The sequence below is a fragment of the Cupressus sempervirens genome, chromosome 6, assembly GCF_028749045.1.
Source record: "Cupressus sempervirens isolate cs-2001-9-10 chromosome 6, ASM2874904v1, whole genome shotgun sequence".
NCBI lineage: Eukaryota > Viridiplantae > Streptophyta > Pinopsida > Cupressales > Cupressaceae > Cupressus > Cupressus sempervirens.
This window is the reverse complement of record NC_143123.1, coordinates 188067613-188095579: the sequence shown is the minus strand read 5'-3', so window position 1 is coordinate 188095579 and position 27967 is coordinate 188067613.

The window sequence follows — 27967 nt, the reverse complement described above, 5'->3', positions numbered from 1 at the left end:
TACATAGTCATTGGAGAGAAAAAAAATTGTAGGTCAAGGTTGGAGCTTGTTGGTGCAAATGAGATGTTGGCATCATCAAAATCAGACAGTTGAGGTGAAATCTAGAGTCATTTCTTTTTTGGAGGTGCAATGGTGGAAATTTAGAAAAATTAATTATAAGGTAATTTTCTAACAAATCTCCCTCATACATAATCCCTTTTTTGAGCAATTTTTGTTTTGATTTATTTTGGGGTAGAATTTTGCGATCTACACATTGGTGCAAGTTATTTGTGATCTTTGTTTTTGAATTTTCCTAAAAATTGTAAATCCTAATTTTTACAACTTTGGAGGTTTCATTTGGACTCATATAGACACATTTGTTGGTGCTATTATTTTGAAAGTGCATGATTTATTGTCTACTTTCTAGATCTGGTATCAGTTTGGAGTAATATTGAATGGACATAGTAATTTCAACATTTGGTCATTTTTTGGCCTATTTTGGCACTTGTAATCCATTAGATCTTTTAGATATATTGTGTCCTAATTGTATTGAGTCTATTATTTCTTCACATTTTTGTTGTAATAATCATAGTCAAAAGTCCACATTGGCCAAATTGAGCAAGTGATAATTGTATTCACACTACTTATAAAGTGCCAAAATTATCTATTTAGTTGGGGGGGGGTGTGGTCTTTGATTCATTTCATTTTAGAGGTAAATTATTGATGTAGTCATGGAAACATCACAATATGCTATCATACAATTAACTAGGGATAATTATGCATTATGGGCCAAAGACATCATCACACATTTTAGGTGGCTTAATATCTTACCTCATCTTTATGGTCTTATACCTGAGCTGGAAACAAATTGTAAGAGAGGCATGGAATTCTAAAAAACAACATACTAGAGGTAAAATTTGTAAGAGTCTTATTTCTTGGAGACATCATATAGCCTACCATACAACCCTAAATAATGATTCCCCTCTCCTAGTTTGGAATCTTATTTGGAAACATTTTGGAGATCTAGATATTCCTCCACTACTAGTTGATCCCAATGCAGATTGTCTCATTCCACTTGCTGATGTAGACAATATTCCCTATGATGATGACACATTTGAGTTCATTACAAATTGTGCAAGAATGGAGCATTTTGATGATCCAAAGCCTAAATTTGCATCTTCCTCTCCAACTGAGATTACTAAATATACTATAATTTTTGATGATGCTTGTATTCACACATTCATGGATTCAGGTGATTCAGTGTAGTAGAGCATTCCTTGTCTTCCAATTGTAGCCCCTTGGGATGACTACTTGATAGATATTTCCAATCTATTTGTGTATTCCTAAATTAAGGATATGTGAGACACTATTGATGATATACATCTTCTCTTTGTTGAAGATGATCCTTCTTCAGTTGTTGCGAGGGAACACTATGATCCTCATGATTCTCCACTTGGTCTTTCTTTTGAGTTTGACATGATTGTGGATACTTTCTTATAGTATTTGTAGGAGGTCTCTTTAAATTTAGAGAAGACATTTGACTCATTGGAGATTGGTTTCCATGAATCTCAAACGTCACTTGAGATGTCATATTGCATGGTTGATCATACTCATGTGTTGAAGATTCCTAGTTAGTTTCTTGAGATATCATACATTTTGAGGGTTCTTCCTACTAACTGGGGAGGATTTCTTTGTACACCTATGACACCATTTCTTCCTCAATAGAGAATCATCTTTCACTTTTCATGGTGCATCTTCTACTTTAATCCAAGAGCATCTTTCATGGGTCTACATTCTACATTGAGAGGGGGGGGGGTTCTTTTCTTCTCTTCCTTCTTCATTTGAAAATGCATACTTTTCTTTGGAGTTTGAACCAAATTCTTACGTGGTACAATTACCATTGGTTCCATGCTTGTCACCTTCTACTATTGGTATTAATCTTGATTGGTTTGTGGCATCTTCATTATTAAAGAACATCATGACATGTCTTTAGACTTTAGAGACAACATACTTCATATGGATTCCCCTACCATCTTCCTATCCACAATGGGAAGCCTTCTTGCATTTTTATTTGGTGTATCTTCTTCCTAAAGTGAGAAATATTGTTTGTAGGCATTGGATTCTCTTTTTTCTTCATGCACTTATCATTCTTGCAGGAAATCATTCACTATGGGGGGATTTCATTTTCTCCTTATTTCCTTTTTATGGAGGGATTATTTATTGTATATGCATGATGTATGCCATAATAGGGGGGTCTTGATTACTCCATCCATACATGCATCTTGCTTTATTTTTCTTCTCTCCTTTTGGGGGAGGGTTTTCTCCATGCGGTTTTCCATCTTTCTCCGCTTTACGAGAGATTACATTTCATATCATTTGTACTTGCATTTTGTACATGGGTACATAACATGACCTAGTATCTAGGACCCATCTTGCATTATTATCTATCTTTTGTGAGCTTAAGTTCATTCCCCTAAATTGTACTTAAGGGTGGGGTTATGGTGTAGAAAAGTATTTACTATTTACACTTTACTTAAGTTTACTTAGATTAATGCATTTTCATATTAGTTATATTGTAGACACCTAGGAGTTTACATATTCATATGAGTTGTCATGTAGACAACATAGTAGTTTGCACTCCAATTGAGCACATGTTGTCTACTATATCTCTTTATGATATACACCTTTGTATTCTTATCCTCTCATTGTTGTACATACATTCATGCACAATAAAGGATAATCCACTCTTGGTGGACATGTTCTTAGTTGTTATGCTTATCAGTTGTATGAATTCTAGACATATCATTTGACTTTATATACAAGGAACTTCTATTATGCAATCATTCAATTATTTGATTAATCCACTCTCCTTTGATCATATCTTGTCTCTCTTGTGCTATCTCTTGAGCTTCTAGATCTTGGTATTTCATTCTTGCCTTAGGCAAATTCTTACATTGTACAAAAGCTTGAGGCATATTCTTACTTGGTATTAGAGCTATACCAAATTCTTACATGGCATCAGAGATATACCAAATTCTTACAATAATCTATGTGAAAGATTCATTTCATTAGTTATGTTATCATTGATGTCAAGCCTGAAATGATAAGAAATTATGCTAATTTGGTCGGGTACCAAATTATATGAAGGGTGTAGTGTTGATTAATGAAGAGTATTTGAATAGAAGAGAATAGAATGGAAGAAAGTATTGATAAGTATGTGAATATTGATAAGTATGTGAATTTTAACAAGAACTTGTTGAGTTAGAATTTGATAGTATAATGCTGATTTGATTATTTCACATAATTTGATTAGGTGTTGAGATCATGTAAAAGTAAGTTATGTTGGTTGATAAAGAAGAAAATAATTCATGAAGTGGAAAGATAAAGAAATAGCGAGTTGCAATGAGCTAGACAACATGGTTAGTAAATGAAGGACTAGTAGTCACCAAGCACATTATAAGGAAGTGAAGAATGAACAATATTGTTTGAGCAAGAAAAGTATTAACTGAGCTTAATATTGATCAGGTGAGTGTAGTGTTAATCGAGCAAGTGAAAGAAGAACAATTTCTAGAAGATTCAATTGAAGACTAACATTTGATGAAAATATGGATTGATTTAGAAATTTCTAAGATAAGGATGATTTTTTTATGAGATCTACAATTGGAAAAATTCAAAGAAGATCTGATGATGGAGATTTGATGATTTTAAATAAGCTCAAAGTTCAAGGAGAAAGCATGATACCCGAGTATCTATATTTAGTATATCCAAGTTGGATGAAGATCAGATGGTTGTGATTAAGCATAATTTTTTTTTGGAGAATCTGGTGAATTGATGATAAGTTGTCTATTTAAGGGATGAATGTGATGTTCATTGTTGTTGATCAAGTTGATATTGTGATTGATAGCCAAAGGTTCATCGAGAAAAGCAACATTGTGAAATCTAGTAGAGGAAGTGCAAAGTTGATGTGTATGTGAGTGGATCAACCAAAAAAAAGGAGGAAGAACATAGGACAAATAACGAAAAAATTGGAGATCTTAAATAAAAAAGGTATTTGCATTATTCTTAGATCATTCCACTATTTTTTTTGATCAGTAAGAGGCCGAAGCCAAGATTAATTATTATTTTATTAAGCATGAGTAAATTCAAACCTAAGACCTCTTCAATAAGAGGCTCACAATTTACCATTGTGTTGTAGGCTCTTGCCTAAGATCATTCCACTGTTACTCTCTAATTATTGTAACCTAATATCTCTTAAGAAAGTGGACTAAGTAGTCTTATTTGTAAATCCTTTTTAAGATGACATTCCATATAATGTTTTAAAGACCTTTAGAGAGAAGGCCACTCAAATTGAGGAGTGTTAAGGTCTAGATGATCTTTGATACAAATCCCCTAATAAGGTCACATTAACAATGTACATGTAAATTTTAAGCAGGTTGCCTCCTAACTGAACTCACTTCAGAAGAGTGAAATGTTTGGATTACTGGTCCTGAGTGGTTTCTCCCTTAACAAGGTTTCCACTTAAAAATACTTGTGTCAAATTTTGTAAATGACTTCATTGCATATTATTTCATGTTGTAGCTCAATATATACATACATAAGGTTAATGAAGTTTACTCCAATACTCAATATATAAGTTAACAATTTGCTAGAAAATATTGAATTGCAGATTATTATGAAGTTTGATCTATTTACTGATCTTGTGAATTGAAAGTTTGAGTTGTCAAGCTTTTGGAAAAGTTATTAAGGAATTGAGGATAATTAATTAATCCCTCTCTTAGTTATTTAACAAATTGTATTGGAGCTAAGTGCTTGAAGGAGAAAGTTTTAAGGGACTTAAGCTAAAGATTTGAAGATGTATAGGAGAGCGGTTCCTAAGCTAAACAAGGAGAACTTTTCATCATGAAAAATAATGATGAGATTATACCTATTAGGAATTAGAGACTATGCATTGTACTATCTGGATAACCAATTCTCTTTACCACCACTTCGCCCAATGACAGTTGAGAAAATGAAAGAAAAGAAAGAACATAATACCCTAATGATAGAGATTGCTTCTCTTAATGATGTAAAAGACTATGCTACTACCAAAGATATGTGGGATGATCTTTCACTTGTTCATAGAGGAGATCAGAATGTCCTTATAGCCTAAGAGAAAAATTTGATTAGAGAACATTGTACAATAGAATAACTAAATCAAGGAAGTAGTTAGTGACATCAAATCTTCTAGAGGAATCATAAGTGATGAAGATGTTGTAAGTAAAGTACTAAGAACCTTGTTTCAACTATTCAAGAATTTAGAACTATTTATGGTAATGTCCTTACTCTTGATGATTCTATCGGTAGATTGATTGATTTTGAGTAGAGTAACTTTGATAACAATTTACCTAAGACATAAAATGCTTTCAAGTCATCTCTACCTATTGGAAGTTAAAGAAAGATAAGAGTATCAAAGATGAAAGTGACTTTGATTCATATAAGATACAACAAGATGAACTAGAAGCATTATTGGCTAGGAGTCTACTAAAAGGAAAACAAAAGTTTAAGGTAAATTATGCTTGATATATTTCAAATGTAATGAAGTTGGTAATATTCCATCTATATATCCTAAGGAGAGCAAGAATGACAAGACTAACAAGAGGGAGGAAAAATACCAAAGGAACAAAGATTATAAAGACAAGGGAAAGAAATCTTTTTACATTACTAAGGAAGAACACACCGAGTCATATTTTGATGATGAGAATGAAGGTGAGGAAGATGCGTATGTTGCAGTTAAAGAAGATTTAGAGGAGGAAACGTATAAAGAATAAAAATGCCTTATAGCTCATGTTAGTTAAAAAGATACTTGGATTATTGATATCGGTTGTTCACATCATATGACTGGTGATATTGATAAGTTCGATAAACTAGAAGTGCATGTTGGTGCATTTGTTAAGGTTAGAAATGATGTTCCATGTCATGTTAACTGAAGAGGTTCACTAATGTTGAATGAAAAAATTAGTTGTGATAATGCTTATTGGGTTCAAGGTCTAAAATAGAATTTGTTGAGTATTGTAGAACTAAATAACAATGGTCACCGGTTAGATTTTCAAAATAGAAAGGTGAAAATCTTTGATGCTAATGGAGAATTGATTGGAATTGGTGAACAAATAAGAGGTTTATTAAAATTGCATACTTGAGAATGCTATGTGTAAAGAATTTCTACTTGGTAAGATGACTAAGTCAAGTTTCTCAAGAAGAACATATTCATCTAATGATATATTGGAGTTGGTTCATATTGATGTTTGTGGTCTTACAAAAAGTTGAAAGTTATTATGGTGATAGATACTTCATTATATTTGTTGATGATTGTGACATTTCTAAAGTTTAAATCTTATGCATTTGATATTTTCAAATGGTACAAGGCAAGAGTTGAGAAGGAAACTAGTAAGTACTTGAAATGTTTAAGATCTGGTAGAAGAAGCGAATTCATGTCTGATGAGTTTACTAACTTTTGTATTGAGCATGGAATTAAAAGGCTATTATCTGCACTTAGAACACCACAAAAAAATGATGTTACAGAAAGGAGAAATAGATCCATTGTTGATTGTGCTACAAAACTGTTGATTGAGAAAGGAGTTCCAAAAATATTCTAAAGAGAGGTAATAAGTATTTTTTTTACATCCTCAACCAAGTTTAGTTGAATAAAGGTACAAACAAAATACCCTATGAACTTTGGTATGGACACACACCACATGTATATTGTTTCAAAATATATGAAGTAGATGTTATATTTATAAGGATACTAGAAATGGAAAGGTGGATTCAAAAGGAGATGAAGGAATATTCCTAAGATACTCTACAATGAATAAAGCATATAAGTGTTTGAATAAAATGACTAACACTATGGTTGAACGTGAAAATGTGAGAATTGATGAATTTGGAGATAAGAACGATGAGGAAAGAAAGAAAGAACCTAAAAACTACAATAGATTTGTCTATGTACAAGAAGGAGCACCTGATACTTTACCCAAGCACCAAACTAAATCACAACAAAGGATCATCAAACAACAATAGAGAGCAACCAAGAAACAACCTGCAATACTTGAACCATAGTTTGAGCACATTGAGTTGAATGCTCAACCCCAACTAAATTATGAAAATACTGGAGAATGTAGAACTGAGCCTGTTTTAGCAAAATATGTCACAAGGCACCATTCATAGAATCACATAATTAGAAATAAGATTGTTGGAGTTATGATAAGAAGTAAGTTAAGAGATAACACATTCTTGATTTCCGAGTTTGAGCCTTGAACACTGAAAGATGCACTTGAGGATTAAGATTGGATCAATGTAATGAAAGAAGAAATTGATAAAATTGAGAAGAACAACACATGAACACTATTATTGAGACCCAAGGACAAGCATTTGATTGGGGAAAAATGGACTTTAAGGAAAAAATTGAATGATAAAGGAGAAATAAGAAAAAAAGCTAGACTTGTATGTAAAGGTTATGCTCAAGAAGAAGGAATTGATTATGGAGAAACCTTTTCCCCTATTGCAAGACTGGAAGGAGTAAGAACACTACTTGCATATGCTACATAGAGAGACTCAAGGTCTACGAAATGGATGTCAAGTCTACATTTCTAAATGAAATAGTGGAGGAAGAGGTCTACATTGAACAATCTAAATGATTTGTGGAGAAAGATAAGAATCATATGGTATGTAAATTGCACAAATATTTATATGTATTGAAGCAGGCACCCTTAGCATGGTATGAAAGATTAACTTCCTATTTAATAAGAGTTGGTTTTGTTAGAACTAGTGATAATAGTAACCTATACTTGAAGAGTAAAGTTGAAGATAAGGTCTTAATAGTAAAAATATTTGTTGATGACATTATATTTGGAGGAAATGAATTAATGTGTAAGTTAAGACAAGTATGTAAACCTACAGTCACTAGATGTAAATTGTCTAAGGAAGAAAACTTGACAGAAGTGAATGAGATACTATATAGATCTATGGTTGGAAGTTGCAATATGTAGCTCACAATAAACCTAATATTGCACATGTAATTGGAATAGTATCAAGATTTTCAGCCAATCCTAAGGAGACACATATGACTATAGTAAAAATAATATTTAGATATTTGAAAGGACCTAAAGATTATGGATTATGGTACAAGAGAGATGGAGAGTTTGAATTAAGAATCCACATTGATGTTGACTAGGTAGGAAATGTTGATGAAAAAAAAAGAACTAGTGGAGGAGCTTTCTTTTTAAGAGAAAGATTGGTAACATGGATAAGTAAGAAGAAGAGTTGTATCTCATAGTCTATTCTTGAATCTAAATAAGTTGTTGTTACTGTCAATTGTTCAAATATTTCATAGATGAAGAAAATATTAAAAGGTATGTGAGAATAAGTCATAGAACCTGTAACTATCTATTGTGACAATACTAGTGTTATTACAATATCAAAATTTGGGGATGCATGCAAAGACAAAACATTTATCTTTCAAGTATTACTACTTGAGGAAGAAAGTTCAAGATAAATAAGTTAGATTAGAGTATGTGAAATCCAAGGAGTAGATAGTAGATATATTCACTAAGCCTTTTCCTAAGGATGCTTTTGAGTATCTAAGAGGTAAATTAGGGGTCCTTCCCCTACCTCATGCTCACTAATTGAAGATGTAGGATTGCATCAATTCATGATTGATCAAAATACCTTTATGAGTTGATGCATGATAAGATGCTTTCAAGTCATCTCTAACAATTGGAAGTTCAAGGAAGGATAAGAGTAGCAAAGATGAAAGTGACTACAATTCAGATGAGAGAGAACAATATGAGCTAGAAGCATTGTTGGCTAGGAGGCTATTGAAAGAAAAAGGAAATTTCAAAGGTAAATTACCCTTGATATGTTTCAAATGTAATGAAGTTGGATGCAACTAGATGTCCTAGCAAGAGAAGAAGTGACAAGAGGGAGAACAAATACCAAAGGAACAAAGATTATAAAGACAAGGGGAAGAAGTCCCGTTACATTTCTAAGGATGAACACATTGAGTCAGATTATGATGATGAGAAAGAAGGTGACGAATTCATATATGTTGTAGTTAAAGAAGATTCAAAGGAGAAAAGGCATTAAGAAAAAAATCTCTTATATCTCATTTAAGTAAAAATAATACTTGGATTATTGATAGTGGTTGTTCACATCACATGACTGGTGATATTGATAAGTTCTATAAACTAGAAGAGTATGATGGTGGATTTGTTAAGCCTAGAAATAATGTTCCATGTCATGTGAAAGGAAGATGTTCAATAATGTTGAATGGAAAAATTAGATGTGATAATGCTTATTGGGTTCAAGGTCTGAAATATAATTTGTTGAGTGTCACACAATTGAATAACATAGGTCACCGATTGGAGTTTCAAAATAGAAAGGTGAAAATATTCGATGATGATGGAGAATTAATTGGAACTAGTGAACAAATAAGAGGTTTACCAAAATTACATAAGCCTGATCATGCTATGTGTAAAGAATGTCAACTTGGTAAGATGACTAAGTCAAGTTTCTCAAGAAAAACATATTCATCTAATGATATATTGAAGTTTTTTCATACTGATATTTGTGGTCCTATGAAATTTTAAAGTTATTATGGTGCTAGAAACTTCATTCTAGTTGTTAATGTTTATTCAAGAATGATTACTATGATATTTCCAAAGTTTAAATCTTATGAATTTGATATGTTCAAATGTTACAAGGCAAGAGTTGAGAAGGAAACTAGTAAGCAATTGAAATATTTAAGATATGATAGAAGAGGTGAATTCATGTTTGACGAGTTTACTAACTTTTGTATTGAGCATGGAATTAAAAGGCAAGTGTATGTACCTAGAACACCACAATAGAATGACACTGTGGAAAGGAGAAATAGATCCATTGTTGGTTGTGCTAGGACACTGCTGATTAAGAAAGGAGTTGCATGAATATTCTGGAGAGAGGTAATAGTATTATTGTTTACACCCTCAACTGAGCTCAATTGAAGAAAGGTAAAAACATAACACCAATGAACTTTGGTATGGACACACACCAAATGTAAGTTATTTCAAAATATTTGGAAGTAGGTTTTATTCATAAGGACACTAGAAATGGAAAGTTTGATTCAGAAGAAGATGAAGGAATATTCTTAAGATATTCTACTAGGAGTAAAGCATACAAGTATTTGAATAAAGTGACTGACACTATGGTTGAAAGTGCAATTGTGAGAATTGTTGAATTTGCAGATAAGAACAATGAGGAAAGCAAGAAATAACTTGAAGAATAAAATAGATTTGTCTATGTACAAGGAGCACCTGATACAATAGATTGTCTATGTACAAGAATACAACAAAAGGTCATTGAACAACAATAGAGAGCAACTAAGCAACAACTTATAGTACCCGAGCCATAGCCTAAGTACACTGAGATGAATGCTAAACCCCAACCGAATGCTAAAATTTTTGGAGAATGTAAAATTGAGTCCATTTTAGAAAAATATGTCATAAGGTACCATTCAAAAAAATTGGATAGTTAGAGATAAGAATGTTGGAGTCATGACAAGAAGTAAGTTAAGAGATAACACATGCTTGATTTCTATGTTTGAGCCTCGAATAGTAAAATATGCACTTGAGGATGAAGATTGGATCAATGTAATGAATGAAGAGATAGATCAAATTGAGAAGAACAACACATGGACACTAGTACCGAGACTTAAGGACAAGAATGTGATTGGGACAAAATGGATTTTTAGGAACAAGTTGAATGCGAAAGGAGAAGTTGTAAGAAACAAAGATATAATTGTATATAAGGTTTATGCTCAAGAAGAATGAATTGATTAAGGAGAAATCTTTGTCCCATTTGCAAGAATGGAAGGAGTAAGAACACTACTTGCATATGTTGCATAGAAGAGATTCAAGGTCTACCAAATGGATGACAAGTCTACATTTTTGAATGGAATACCTAAGGAAGGTGCCTACATTGAACAACTTGAAGGATTTGTGGAGAAAGATCAGAAGCACATGGTATGTAAACTACATAAACATCTATATGGATTAAATTAGACATCCGGAGCATGGTATGAAAGATTACATTCCTATTTGATCAAAATTGGTTTTGTTAGAACTAGTGATAAATTTATCCTATACTTGAAGAGTGAAGCTGAAGAAAGGGCCTTAATAGTAGAAATATTTGTTGATGACATTATATTTGGAGGAAATTGATTAATATGTAAGTCAAGACTGGTATGTACAACTATGGTCACTAGATGTAAATTTTCTAAGACAACTTGACAAAAGTGAATGAGCCACTTTACAAATCTATGGTTAGGAAGTTGCAATATGTAATTCACAAAAGACCTAATATTGCACATGAAGTTGGACTAGTAGCAATATTTTCAGCCAATCCTAAGGAGACACATATGACTGTAGTAAAAAGAATATTTATATATGTGAAAGGAACTAAAGATTATGGATTATGGTACAATAAAGATGGAGAGTTTGAATTAGAGCCTACATTTATGATGACTAGGCATAAGATGTTGATTAAAAAAAATGAACTAGTGGAGGAACTTTATTTTTAAGAGAAATATTGGTAACACATGAATAAGTAAGAAGAAGAGTTGTATCTTATAGTCTTCTATTGAAGCTGAATATGTTGCTATTGTAATCAATTATTCAAATATTACATAGATCAAGAAATTGTTGGAAGGTATCTAAGATGAAGTCATATGAACTGTAACTCTCTATTATGACAATACTAGTGCCACTAACGGATCAAAGAATCTGATGCATGCAAAGACAAAACATATATTTATCAAGTATCACTACTTGAGGGAGAAAGTTCAAGAAAAATAAGTTAGATTGGAGTATGTGAAGTCCAAGGAGCATATAGTAGATTTATTCACCATTGCCTAAGGACACTTTTGAGTATCTCAGAAGTAAATTATGGGTCCTTCCCTTATATCATGTTCAATAAGTGAAGATGTAGGAGTGCATCAATTCACGGTAGTTCTTGGAACATCTTTATGAGTTAATGCAAGAGTTCACTCTTTAGGAATGGTCCTAGAGTTGTGAAAGTGATCGTGATGCAGAATATGTAATTAGTACATGCAAGGTACAAGGTATAACTACAATGTTTTATAAGTTTCTAATTAAAGCTTATAGTTACGTTTGGCATTTTTTTCAAAGTGGGAGTGATGGAGAGAATAAGCTAAGAGGGAGATATGATATGATATAAATGAAGATGATCATTATTGTCAAAGGGTACAAAATATGTGCACACCCAAAGGGGAAGAGATAAGTAAATGAGGAGATTGTGAAAGAAAGTAAGAGATAGAGATGCTATAGAAGATACCACTAAATAGTTAATGAAGTATATTCTAAGGGGAGGCATATGAAGAATATGAATGGAGTTATAAGTTGCATACTAAGCAAGAGAACCTGATGTAGAGAACCCAATGAAGAGATAACTAAATTGTTTGGTATTGGATGGATTGTTTCATTATGTGATAAAGTTTTTCCATCAATGCCAAAGGGGGATATTGTTAGCCCCAATTGATACTACTAAAGATAAGGGAGGTAATGTATGTGAAAGTCATATAGGTTGTTATATTTTCATTGATGTCAAGCCTCAAATTGTAAGACATTATGCTAATTTAGTTTGGTGCCAAATCATCTTAAGGATGTTTTGGAATACTTTAGAATAACTAAGAGTTTGGGCGGGGGGGGGGGGGGGTGTTGGGGGTGGGTGAGTTAGTTATCCAAGGTAAAACTCCTAATTAAAATTTTTAGTGCTTAACACAACTCATACACATAACTCCTTATTATGTATCTTGCATGCATCCATCATATCAATCAAAACTTAAACTTGCAGATTACTATCCTAGATCAAAATCACTTTGCCAAAATGTAAACATGAAACATAACATAATCATTCACACATATGACACTAGGATTTTATGTGGAAACCCAATTTTGGAAAAACCACGAGTAACATGCTACTAATTCTCACTCTTTTGAAGTGAAGTCCTGTGAAAGGCCAACCCTATTAAAGGTTATAATACACACTGTTAAATGTTACTTGGTTAAAGGATTTCAATCACCCTATTAGGAGTGAGCCTTGTTAGAGGACTTTAGGTCATTCCATTAGAATGCTACCTAGTTAAATGATTTGCAAATGACTGTTAGGTCAACCTTAATCCAAAGGATTTTACCTAAACTGATACCATTATTAGAGAGTAACAATAAGGCTTGATCTGATAACAAAATACAACTCACTTTACAGATTATAGATCTCTTTTTAGTCCTCCATTTTGCTTGGCTTCATTCACTTCAACTTTGATAGCTTGTTCACCCTTCAAGCATTCATCCTCTTAAGTCTTCCTATTTTGCATGCCAATTGCATAATCTACAATTCATCCACCATATGAAACAACACCCTAGACTCCTCATCTTCCTTGGGTCGTCACATATGCCAACAATTGCTTCATGCCTTGTATCCCCTTATAAAGAGAATTTAGATATTTTCCCACTTCATCTTAATCATCCATTCTAGGGTTAGGTAGGATTCATTGAATCTAACCATCTTTTTATTTTATCTTCCTCTATAAATTTCCTTCACAATCCTTCTTGAATTCAACTCAATATGGTTTACCTTGAATTTTGTGCCACCAACTTATCAAGATTATCTTCCACACGGTTCACACAATCCAAGAAATCAACCTCATTGGCTCAGATTCATCAAATTCATGATCTTTCTCATAGTGCTATCACTCGACATTTAACTTACTTTTGATGCTTGATACATACTACATTTCTCAACATCCACTAACAAATCACTCAGCATGAACTACAGTTTATTGATGCTTGACACAAACTAAACTTTACTTAGCTTACACTGTATTACTCAACATACACTAAAACTTCACTTTTCTCGACTCCAACTAGATTTTTGCTTGACTTTCACTAACTTTGCTTGGCACCTACTATGCATTCAGTCAAGCTTAGCAGATACAATTCTTCTAGACTTAATCAATGTATCCATCCTTTGTAACCTTAAGTAGATAATCAATATACTATATCATCACTATCTCAATTGATCTTTGTACTTCTTTTTCATATCATAACTCAACCTTTCCTCTAGGTGCTCTTGTTATCTCATTTGATCAAATCCTCTTCATCAATCAAACAAATGATAGTACTCTAGTCAACTAAATAGTTGTCTTACCAGCAAGTAGTAGGTTTGACATTAGTGAAAAAATAATGATTGAAACACATTCTCATACTTGTATCAATTTTTTCTCAACCTGATGTAGTGTTGATTGATGAAGAGGATTTGGAAAGAAGAGAATGGAATGGAAAAAAAACATTGATAAGTTTGTGAATTTTAGTGGGCACTTGTTGAGTTGGACTTTGAAAATATAATGTTGATTTGCTTTTTTTTCATGATTTGATGAAGTGTTCAGATCATGTAAAAGAAATTTATATTGGTTAGTAAGGAAGGAAAGAAGTCATGAAATGGAAAGCCAAAGAAATTGAGAGTTGCACCAATCTAAATAGTGAGGTCGATAAATGAAGGACTAGTAGTCACCGAGAACATGATAAGGAAGTGAAGAATGAATAGTATTGGTTGAGCAAGAACAATGTTAACTAAGCTTAGTATTGATTAGGTGAGTGTAGTGTAAACCAAGTGAGGGAAAAAAGAACAATTTCTAGAAGATTCAATTGAAGACTGGCATTTGATGAAAATATGGATTGATTAAGAAGTTTCTAAGATAAGGATGAAGTTTATTATGATATCTAAAGATGGAGAAATTCAAGGAAGATTTGATGATGGAGATTTAATGATTTGAAATGAAGCTCAAAGTTTAAGGAGAAAATGTGATACTTGAGTATCCACATTCAATGTATCTAAGCTAGATGAAGATCAAATTGTCATGATTAAGTGAAAAAATATTGGAGAGTTTGGAGAAGTGATTATAAGTTGTCTATTTAAGGAATGAACAAGATGTTATTGTGATGATCAAGTTGATATCGTGATTGATAGTCAAAGGGTCACTGAGAAGAGCAACATTGTGAAATCTAGTAGAGAAAGTTAGAGTTGATGTGTATGTGAGTGGATCATCCAGAAGGAAGAATAAAGGACCAATAATGAGAAAATTGGAGATTTGAAACAACAATTTCATTATGCTTAGATCATTTCACTATTACTCTCTAATCATTGTAGCAAGAAATCACTTAATCGAGTGGACTTAAGTGTCTCATTTGTAAATCCTTTTTAAGGTGACATTTAATTGAATATTTGTAAGCCCTTTAGAGTAGGCTACTCAAATTGAGGAGTCACAAGGTCTAGATGATATTTGGTGTAAATCCCCTAATAGGGTCATATTACAATGTGCATGTAACCTTTAATTGAACTCACTTAAGAAGAGATAACTTTTTGAGCTATTGGTCTCAAGTGGTTTTTCCCTTAATAGGGTTTCCATGTTAAAATACTTTTGTCAAATTGTGTGAATGACTTTGTTGCATTTTATCACACACACACACACACACACACACACACACACACACACACACACACACACACACACACACAAGGTTAATGAAGTTCACTTTGATACTCAAAATATAAGTTAATGGTTTACTAGAAAAGATTGAATTTAAGATTATTGTGTAGTTTGATCTATTTAGCAAGCTTGTGAATTGAAAGTTTAAGTTATTAAGTTTTTGGAAAAGTTATTAAGGACTTGAGGATAATCGATTCATCCCCCCCCTCGCACGCGTGCAACCCTCTTAGTTATCTAATATTTGGTGTTTTCTTTGTTGATTATATGAAACCTAGGTGTGTGGGAGTTATTTTCAATCATTATATTATATTTTGTTTGATCTATCATTATTGTTTTTTTAAATCAGTAAATGGTCGAAGCCTTTTAATTATATTTTATTAATAATAAAATATATCCATTTTGTTTTAGCTCCGTTCAAATGGGCACTGGTAGGAAAGAACAGAGAAAGAAAACCTCTAGTCTAGCCTAGGATAAAGTCCAATATTTTACATATTTAAAAGGGGCATACTCCAGTTAGTTAGATTGCAACTCTGTAGACTTCAAACATAATACATAGTTCTATCACTGTAATATTTTAGTATAGTGACAGATTACATTTGTATTTGTAGGAGAAATTCTAATATTTGAAGATGATCTAGTATAGGAACACAATTCTTCTTCCAATAATGTATCATTGGTATGCATCTTCTCTGTTTCATCACAGACAAATTCCATAGAAAACAAGATACTACCTTCTATATAAACCTTAATCTATTGATAATGGGTTATAAAGAAAGATTAAGAAACATGGTTATTTATAAAAGAATCTAATGAACTAATTAGAAAACTAGAGGTGCTAAAGCAGGATTAGTAACCACAACAGTGAGAAAAGATAAGATAAATATCTAATACATAGCCAAGGAAAAGGGAATCGGTCCCATAATGCCATCGATGGAGTAAACAGTTTTGATGGATGTTGTAGATGCTCATTCAATTTTTTGACTTCCAATTGGTGGTTTGGTTTAGGCTAGGTGGTTTGGGATTTTGAGTTTCCTAGATCGATATTGTGATGTGGTTCCTTATCATAATATCTAAAAGTTAAGCATTCTTAGATAGTGAGAAGGTTTTCCATTAGGGATTTCCCTCGGCATGATAGATTAAAGTGTTAGAACCATTTGCTCCTTTGTTGGCTAGTTTGTTTGCAATGGAATTACCTTCTCTATATATATGATCAATGGAGACATTTTCAAGTTTATAGATGAGATCTAAACCTTGGTTAAGAAGGCTAGTTAACTTGCAATTAGGGGTGAATTGATTTTGTAAGGCATTTATAATGATAGCCGAGTCTCCTTCAATGGCGACATTTTGGACTTTTAGTTGGGAGCAAAGCCATAGGCCCTCAAGTAATGCTTTAAGTTCATCCATGTTGTTGGTGGTTGGTTCAATTTTCATTGATATTTCTACTAGAATCCTTTCTTCACTATCTCTAATGCAACAACCAACTCCTACCGAGCCAGGGTTACTTCTTGAGACTCCATCAAAATTAATTTTAACCCATCTAGTATCCAGTGGGGACCACACACAAATTTTCTATAATGACAGACTAGAAATCCCTCCTATTCTATTAAATGGAGGGATCTTAAGTCCAATCCACTTATTTCACATATATCCATCCCAAAGGAACATAGCATCATTTGTATGAGTTAATTTACTATTTAAAGTCCCAATAATAAAAGTTTCAATTTTAAGGATAACTTTATCTATTGGCATTTCCATATTCTTAAAGATGTGTCCATTTCTTTCCTTCCACAATTCCCATATTATGATAGATGGAACAATGATCCATAATCCTCTGAACCAATTCTTACAATGGAATTTGGGCTAAGACAGGAAGTGTTTTAGGATAGATTCATGCGAAACCATGTATAAATTCATTTTTTTGTAAAACCAAGTCCATATCTTATGGGAAAAATTATAATGAAGGAGGAGGTGGTCAGGCTCTTCTTCCACATGTTTACACAACATACATGTTGTTGGCCCTTCATAGCCCAACTTTATAAATCTATTTGTCGGAAGATATTGTTTTGTATCGCTAGCCAGGAAAAGAATCCTACTTTTGGAAGACATAATGAGTTCCAACAATGGTCAATTGGAAACGATTTGAGCGTGTTAGACCTGAGATTGGCTAAATACTTATAACCTTCTTTAGACTTGTATTCTCCTATCTAGGAGGCAGTCCAAACAAGTTTTTCCTTAGTAGAAGAGAGTGTGAATGATCTTGCTAATAGCAAGGCTTTAAGGATGGATAGTTCACTATTTGGAATGTCATATCTATCCAAGTTTTTCCATTTCCATCCTCTACTTGTGGATGGATCCTATTCCCAGTAATCGCTAAAAAGATCCCTAGTTTGTTTGAAAGAATTATTTAAGCTTGGGAAAGATTTCCTATTTTATTTAGGGGTGGGAATCCTTCCTAGGAATCCATCTAGAATATAACACTTTTTCCATTTTCTACTTTCCAAGATACTTTGTTGAAAATGATGTATCGACATTTTAACATAAAATTCCAAACTATCAATCCTTGAGGGGGGGACCTGGTTCTAAGGATACTAAGAAGGTCAGCTGAATATAAATATTTTTCAGAGAGGGCTCATACCCAAGACAATTTAGGATTGCGGATCATCCTCCATATTAGCTTTTTCCCTAAAGCCAAGGTTTGGAGTTTTATATTTCGGATTCCAAAGTCACCTTCCTCCCTAGCTTGACAAATTTTGTTCCAAGCTAGAAGGTTAAATTTTCTATTATAATCAGTGCCTTTCCAAAAAAATTCTTTAAAGGTTTTATTCAAGGCATTTTCTATATAGGTAGGAGGATTACATAGTGATAATTGGTAGATAGGCATACTAGATAGGGCTGATTTGAGCATTGTTGTTCTACCTGCCAAGGATAGCCATTTTCCTTTCCAGGATTGAATGTTATTTCTAATTTTGTTTACTAGGGGATCCCATAATCTAGCTTGCTTAGAAGATTCATTTAGCTGGAAACCTAGGTATTTACAAGGAAAGGATCCTATTGAAATGTTAAGAATGGATCAGATTTTATATTGTAATGCTACCTTGGTGTTGAAAAAGAATTTTTTGGATTTCACCCTATTAATTTCTTGTCCTAAGGCTAGGGAATAATCAATAAGTGTTGAGTTAATAATTTCAGCTTCTTTTTCTTTTGCTTCTCCATAGAGAAGGGTGTCATCTACTAATTGTTGATAAGTTCTAGGTTTGTTATTATTAGCAATCTTAAGCCCTTTAAGGGAAGACTCCTCTCATTTTTGTGTGAAAGATCTACCTAGTGCCTCTAAAAGTAGGATAAAAAGAAACGAGGATATAGGATCACCCTGTCTAATGCCTCTTGAAGGAGAGAAGAATCCTTTAGGTGAGCCATTAATAAGGATTGAGAATTTAGATGTAGAAATACAATTATAGATTAAATTAATCCAAGCTTTTGTAAATCCAAAGGCTTGAAGGCTTTTACATAAAAATCTCCAATTAACTTTATCATAGGCCTTGCTAATATCAAGTTTGATAAGCATCATCAGGTACTTGCTAAGCTTTAATGAGTGAATTGTTTCTTGAGCTATTATCATACCATCATAAATTGATCTACTTTTGATGAATCTAGATTGTTCCTTTCTTATGAGTCAAGGGAGGATAGTTTGGAGTCTTGAAGCTAATGTTTTAGTAAAAAACTTGTAGAGTGTATTGCAGTGGGCAATAGGTTGAAAATCCCCAAAATTATTGCAATGCTCTGATTTTGGGATGAGTATCATGAAGGTGTTATTAATTTCTTTCAGTAAATTAACAAAATTCCTCATACTTTCTAAAGCCTTAGTAATTTCTTACCCCATGAAATGCCAACATTTCTGATAAAAGAATGTTGGAAAACCATCAGGTCCTGGGGCTTTGTCAGGGTTCATCTGAAAAAGGACTTTAGCTACTTCTTCCTTTGTAATTTTGTTCATTAAAAATTTATTTTCCTTGTCATTGATTATCTTGGGGATGGCTGATAAAAAATTGGACTGATCCAAAATTGAAGATTCATCACTAAGAATGGTTTTAAAGTAATCTAGGGCTTCTTTGGATATTTCTTCTCTATTTTCTAAGCATTGTCCATCCTTTTAATTGATTTTTGTAATATAGTTAATTGATCTCTTAATTTTAGTACAATTGTAAAAGAATTTGGTGTTCTTATCCCCTTCTCTAAGCCAGTCCTTTCTTGATTTTTTTTCCAGTAAACTTCCTCCTTTGCTAGGATATCTTCTAATTTTAATCTAAGGTTTTTTTTTCCTGGGTATAAGTTTCTTCATTCATCCCCTTTCTCATTACCATCTGGTTGACTCTATCTAAAGCTTCCTCAAATATTTCCAAAATGGGTTTTGTTCCATTGAATGAAGTTTTATTTAATTATTTTAAGTTTTTGGACAACTTTGAACATTTTTGAGCCTTCGATTTTGGCATTGTTCCACCAAAGTGCTAGTTGTTCCATAAGGTGGTCATCTTTGAACCAAAATTTCTCTACTCTAAAAGGGACTCTTTTTTAGGTTTCGCTTCCCCTTCCATTGTTAAGAAAATGGGAAAGTGATCTGATCTAGAATAAGGGATGGTCTCTGAAGTTAGTTTGGATATACTAGTGGGGTGATTACCACTGTAAAAAAATCGATCTAGTCATTCAACAATTAGGTCACTTCCTTGTCTCTTATTGGACCAAGTGAATGCATTATCTTTTGATGGGATTTTAGTTAGTACATTAGATTGAATCCAGTGGTTGAAGTCAGTTACAACTTGTGGTGATTTCCTTGACCCTCCTAATTTCTCTTTTAGGGATGTTATAGCATTAGAGTCTCCTCCTAAAATGGAGAAGGTCTTGCATTGTTGAATATGCATGCTTATATCCTTAATTTTTTTTCTTTTCTGAGTTGTCATTTGGTCCATAGACATTGATAAGTCTAAAGGAGAGAGATTTGTTCCAATCTACTAATTTCAAGCTAAGCCAATACTTTTCAACCCTTAAGGTTTCTACTTGGAAATTTCTTGGGTTCCAGATAATGTTCAATCCGCTAGAAGCCCCTTTGGAAGGGACTCCAGTTAGTTCCCTCTAGCCCATTATTGTTCCAAGCTTATCTAGTTCTAGGTTACCTAATTTAGTTTCTTGAATAACTGAAAAATCTGGATGAAATTTATTAATACAATTTTTAAAAGTTGTTTCTTGCTAGGGGCATTTAGGCCCCTAACATTCCAGGAAAGGATCTTCATACCTCTTTGGGAAGGATCTTCCCCTTCCTGGTGTTGAGAATGTCAGTTAGCTTTGTCTACCCTTTTGCTATGGCAGCTTTGTTTCGTAGTTCCTGTTGAGATTTCCTCCCTATATTTTTGTAAGTCCGTGTGATTTGTGGGACTTCAAAGGTCGGTTCTAACTGTTCTATGCCCCCAGTATCCGAATCTATCTCAAAAGCTTCAACATCTCTCCTGAGGCCTTCAAAAGTATTATTCTCTCCCCCAATTCAAGAATTTTTTTAACCAGCTCCTCTTTGTATTCATCCAAGCCTTCCTCATCCAATTCTTCATAGAATGCATCATTGAGGTCTATTGTAAGTTGATCTAGGTAGTCAATCTAATCTCTTTTCTCTTCTGATCTCTCGTCAACTTGTAGATTGACCTTCTTCATTTGTTCATCCTTCTTTAGGTCATCAATAATTTCCTGCTTAGTTATTTTTGGTCCAGGTGTTTGCTAGAATTTCGACAGTCTTTTCTCTCCAGTGATTGTTCTTGAATTGGTCTTAGATGTTCTTGTTTCTTCTTGGTCCTTAATCATACTACCCTCAGGCTTTTCCACTGTCACTACTGACCAATCAATATTGTAAGACACATTATAAAGTTGATTTTCTTGATTAAAATGACATGCTATAGGTTTGAGGTGCAAACCATTTCACATTCCTCACTACTTCATGGGATAGGTCCTCCATGGCACCCTTCAATTTATCAAATTTTCCTTTTTTTGTAAGTAGCTTTCTATATACAATCATATCTAGTTGTTATATTTTTACCTTAGTTTTCTTCATGCACTTACTTGAATCCCTCATATTAGTCTCAATGTCTATAGCTATGACATAGGCTCCTCTAAGTGATTTTAGAATTTTATCATAGAAAATATCTGATATTTGAATCTAACTCCCAAAAAAAATTTAAGATATGCATCAATTCATAAGGTAAATAAGGTGGCTCGATAGCTTTCAAGCATTGCAGTAATAGATTTGTTGTTGAAATTTACTACAATTTTATTAATGCTCTTTTTTATAACGATGAGTTTGTTCATGGAAAACATTGAATTAATTTTATCCTAATATTATAGCTTGAAAACAATTCATAAATTCCTACTAAGATTAAAACTATTATCTAAGATAGAGTTTTGGTACCATTTTATAAAAACTTCTAATATGGAATCCTAACCCTTTTCGAAAGCTAATCCAATTTTATCTATCATTGTAATTGTTAGACTAAGTTGTGGAGGATTCAAAAGACATGAGATTGAAAGCCGCGTCTTTTGACAACCATTCTTAACTCGAAAGACGCATACAAATCTGCTGATAGAAAGTCCAAAATTGATAGAAGAGGCGAGATTAAGAATTATGGGCAAAACAGAGGAAATGAAGTTTGATTTCGAAGGTACAGTGAAAGAAGGGCGCAGCGCAGAAGGCATTAATCCGAATGGGAAAAGGAGAAGAAGATACAAGGAGGTTGTGTGCAGATTCTGGTTGAGGAATCAATGTCCTCTCGATGACTCTCTCTGTAATTTTCTCCATTCTTTTGAAGAATCGAAGATGCCCGTCTGCTCTTATTTCTCTAGATATGGACAATGCCGTCGCCACAATTGCATTTATAAACATCAAATTGAAGATGCCAGGGAGTGTATTTCGTGAGTATATTTCTTTTTGTTGAATATATTCATGATAATGATATCATAATTTTACTATTCATTTTAATCACTGTTTATTTTATTTGATTAGATTGTTTCATTACTTTTGTATGAATTTTTGGAGTACATTTCTGATCTATTATGAGAATAGTAGAGAGACATAAAATACAATAAATAACAATAATAATATTATTTTGTAAATAGTAATACAATAACTAGGAGATTTTTTATTTTTTATATTTATTATATAATATTGTAATTGAAATACGAATTTAAAAAATATATTCTACCATATTTCTTTGATTCATTTTAGATCTACAAAATATGTACAATCTAAACAATAATCAATGTTGTTGAGAATTAAAAATTGTAGATACTAAATAGTGTAAATATTGCATGTAATAATTTTGCAAGGGGAAGCATTAGAAGAGCTTGAAGTTTATCGATCTTATTTTGTAACTCAATTTAAAATAAATTTGTTATTAAAGGTACAATTATGGATTTTGTCCGAATGGATCTTGGTGTCGCTTCATACATAAAAAGCTACTTGGTCCAACACCACCAGTGATCGAAGTTGCCTCAAAGCTAAGGCGAATTGAAGAAGCCAAAAATAAGTCCAATGTGAGTGAGAATGATGGTTGTACACAAGTTGATCATAAAAGAGGACATTTTTATGCTCCTCGACAGCTTCAAGGAATTACAAGGTTTGTATAAAAAAACTAATTGTTATTTTCATGTTAACTATAACATTGTAATAAGTGAATAATATGCACTTTGACTATTAATTGGATTTAGATATTTTATGATAAAGAGCGATAACATGGAAAATTTACAATTGTAATTGAACGAGGGATGTGGGCTACTACACTGTCATGTCCCCTTTTTAGCGGCATAACTTTACAAGGGATTTGCCTATCATCGACTCTCGTAGGCAAATGATTATGGGAAGAGGGTCATTTTTGTCTTCCGATAATTGCAATTTTGCTCTCGAAGAATAATAATTGAGTAAGTGGGGCCTACTCGTCCTAATATTAAATAAAGGTTGTACTCCAACTTTATCAAGTTATTTATTTAATTTTATAAAGTTTTACATCATAAAAGATGATTCCGGGAAACTTCCAGAAACTTCTCAGCGAAGGGAATAAATAGAGGACATAGGGCTCCCATTTGGAACAAGCGATTTTGAGGATTCGATTTCTATTTCAATTGAGGCAATTTGTGGTCATAAGTCTGCAAATTCCTTTAAGGTCTTTGGGAACGGAAACTCCCCTGGATCCGCATAACTGAGGAGGTGAAATATTCCCCCGAAGGGTTGCACATTGGAGATGGTCTTCAACCGTTTCATGTTGTGAATTATTTGCATTTACGTGATGTCTTGAAGTTTGAGGACTGGCGAACTTGACACCGAAAGCAACAACGATATTTGTGAATAAAACTTGTTGGCAGCAGGAAGAGCCGGCCGGAGGAGCTGGGGTTATCATCAGCAGCCGACTTTCTAAAGACCCGACTGTCCTACAGCGAGCATTTTCGAACAAAACTGAGAAAGGAAATTCGGATCCACAGATCCCCTAACCCCTGATCACAAAGATAAGGGCTTCATCCGTCAGCAGTACTCCAAGGTAAAAAGGGGCGGCAGTTTAAGAACAAACCACTTCCATCTCGACATTACAAACCCCAGTGGCAGATTCCAGCATGGGTGTTCAGACGGGATTAGTAGGCACCGATAACAACAGAGCCGCGCATGATCAGAATAGGGCGCGAGGTCCGCAGATCAACTGGAGGAGACAATAACGGTGGAATCGCCTCACAAACATTTTTAATCAAGGACCACGCGATACGCAGATCCGGGATTATTGAGTCGCATTTTTAGTTGGAGCAGCAGATTATCTTCCCGCGGGGTCTGAACATTATCGGCTTCTATTGACTCATGGGAATCTGTCATGGATCAGGTTCACAATAGTTTAATCCATGTTCTCTTCAATATAACGTCTGGTTTTATTATTGAAGAATGAATAAATATTGTGCAAACGGTTAGTAAATCATTTGCCATAATCAAAGGTTTCTTTCCATAGCAGAGTTAAAGTTTAATATCAATAACATTGACTTGATATCCGTTTGGATTTTATTAGTGATTTCAAGTTTGTCTGTTATTTGCTTGACGAAATGCCCAACCTATGAAATAGTTAGATTTTAGGTGTTGAGAAGAAGGTATAATCCTGCAAGGGATATCTCAGTGGTATCAGAGCAGTAGTCCTGCCATCCTGATTGGGTAAGAGTACTTTTATGCAACCATATTCCCAGTGTTATATTTGCAAGAGAACCATATTTAAGGATGGAGATATGGGTGAAAGACAAACACAGAGTCCACCAAGATTTCCCAGAGTCGATGATGATGAAACCAGAGAATTTTACAGAATCATGACTACCAGACAACAAGAAATAGCTCAGACACTGCAAGCTTTGACTACCATAATGGAAAGAGTTATTCAGCCCAGGATTTAGGATCAAGGAAGAGGCACATCTGATCACGATGATAGGAGTGTGGCAGGATCACAGGGTGCTCCTAGGCGCAGATCATGGACAGCAAATAGGCCTACTCGTCCCACCTTCCTAAGGGAAGAGGCTCAGGAGATGGGAGAAGACGATGTACCGAAAGATTTCCAGGATGATCTTAGGGCTGCTACTGCAAAATGGCAGGCATTACCCCCGCATGTGCGTAAATTATTGAACTTTGATCGATATCTAAACCAAAGAAGAGAACATATGGGGAATAGCCGCCAGAATAGGAGACCTAGAGGAGGTCATGATAATGAGTTACAGCGAGCTGTCAGTAAACTTACTTTACCTTTTTTCGATGGGAGTGGTCAGATGACAGCGCAAGCTTGGATTCATAAGTTGGACACCTTCCTAGCATTACGGCCTATGTCTGAAATAGATGCCATCAGATATGCTACCTTGCATCTGGAAGGCGCAACTCATGACTGGTGGTCACATGGAATGGTTACTTTGCAACACAATCAGGTAACAATGTATCAGGACTTTGTGGACAGATTGGTTGAACGTTTTGATAAGAAGGATCCAGAAATTTATTTTCGCGACCTTGCACAGTTAAGACAGACTGGCAATTTGGAGGTTTATATTAGTGAATTTCAGAGGTTGTCAGTCATGGTACCAGATGCATCGGAAAGGAGGTTAGTTATCTTATTTACAGAAGGTTTGTCTGAACGCCTCAAGGGATGGATTAAGGCATTTGACCCACCAACACTGCAGGAAGCCATGAGGAAAGCACGAAGTATGGAGCTAACAGCCCCTTCTAGCAGGTTCACTCCCAGGAGTACTACCTCTTTCAGAGATAATAGGAAGTTTGATAAAAATAAAGGGAAGAGCATTGAAACCAAAGGGAAATCTACCACACCCCTAGATACAGAGGCATTAAATGACTTGCGAAGGAAGAAATTATGCTTCTATTGCAAAGGTCCATATGACAGGGATCATGATTGTCCCTTGCGACCAAAAGGAAAAGCCAATAGGGTTATGTGGGCATATTACGAAGGATCGGATTCCGACAGTGCGGAAAAAGAGGATGAACACATTGGTTCAGAATCTGAGGAAGAGACAGGAAAGTCAGAACAAAAAGAAGAACCTGAATTGCACCTACAGCAAGGGCGTTTGTCTAGCATTCAACAGGAAGGATCTTTCAGATTACGTGGTGTTCTAGCAGGACAGAAGGTGATTACATTGGTTGATACCGGAGCTACACATAACTTCATTGATGCACGATTGGTTGAGCGTCGTGGTATTAAGATAGAAGAATTCGAAGGTCTTCGAGTACAGGTTGCTGATGGATACACTCTTAAGTGTAACAGGATAGTCAGAGACATGCCTTTACGCCTGAATAATTATGAGTTCAAAGCGGATTACCACGTAGTCAATATGGGTGACTTGGATATCGTTTTAGGGATGACATGGTTACATTTATTGGGTGAGGTTACTTTTCGACTCAAGGACATGGAGATCAAGTTCGAAGTAGATGGGAGGCAGCATGTGTTGAGAGCTATTCGAAATAGTGACATCCGAACAATTTCTCTTAGACGATTGGAAAGATTGGTGAGACATGAGGATCTTGAATGGGCAGCCATGTGTACCCTCATTCCTACACAGGAGGAACAACAAAAGACAGAATATCATCCTGACATACAGATATTGAGGGAAAAGTATAGTAAGGTATTCAGCGATATTCCACCTAGTACACCACCTGATAGAGGGATTGAGCACATCATCGAATTAGAAGAAGGTGCTAAACCAGTCATGATCACTCCATACAGGCATCCAAAAAGGCTCAAAGATGAAATAGAAAAAACCATCAAGGAGCTTCTCGCGATGGGACACATCAGACCTAGTAAGTCTCCTTTTGCTTCTTCAGTAGTTTTGGTTAAGAAGAAAGATGGTTCGTTATGGATGTGTAAAGATTACATGATGTTGAATAAGAAAACCATTAAGAATAGATATCCTATTCCACGGATTGATGAGCTAATAGATGAACTGCATGAGGCATGCTACTTTAGTAAGATTGATTTGAGATCAGGTTACCACCAGATTAGAGTCAGAGAACCGGACATTGAGAAGACTGCATTCAGGTGTCACTGTGGGCATTTTGAGTTTGTAGTAATGCCATTCGGATTGACCAATGCACCAACTACTTTCTAGTCCACCATGAATAAGGTCTTCCATCATCAACTGAGAAAATTCGTGTTGGTATTCTTTGATGATATCTTGGTATACAGTCGAACATGGCAGGAGCACATGGCGCATCTAGAAACAGTATTGAAGACCTTACAAGAAGAGTCCTTGTATGCCAAAGAGTCCAAATGTGATTTGGGAATGATTGAGTTGTTATACTTAGGTCATATTATCAGCCGAGAAGGAGTACAGATGGATCCTGATAAGATTCGTGCTATTGTGGAGTGGCCTACTCCTGAGAACCTAACTCAGTTAAGAGGATTCCTTGGTTTATGTGGCTTCTACTGCAGATTTGTTTGCGGGTATTCACGACACGCAGCTCCTATAATAGATTTTCTTAAAAAGGGAGCTTTTGTTTGGACAGCAAAGGCACAGGCTTGTTTTGACAGATTCAAGGAGATCATGACTTCATGCCTGGTACTAGCATTGCCTGATTTCTCGAAACCATTTGAACTTCAGTGTGATGCCTCAGGAGATGGTATTGGGGCTGTTTTGATGCAGGATAAACACCCAATTTCATATGAAAGCAGGAAACTCCGTGGGCCAGAGAGATCATTTAGCATTTATGACAAAGAGATGTTAGCTATCATGCATGCATTAGCTAAGTTCAGGCAGTACTTAGTAGGTGGAAAATTTTGCATAAAAACTGACCACAACAGTTTAAGACATTTCCTTGGGCAAAGGGATCTCAATGATAGGCAGCAGAAATGGGTCAGTAAGTTATAGGCATAT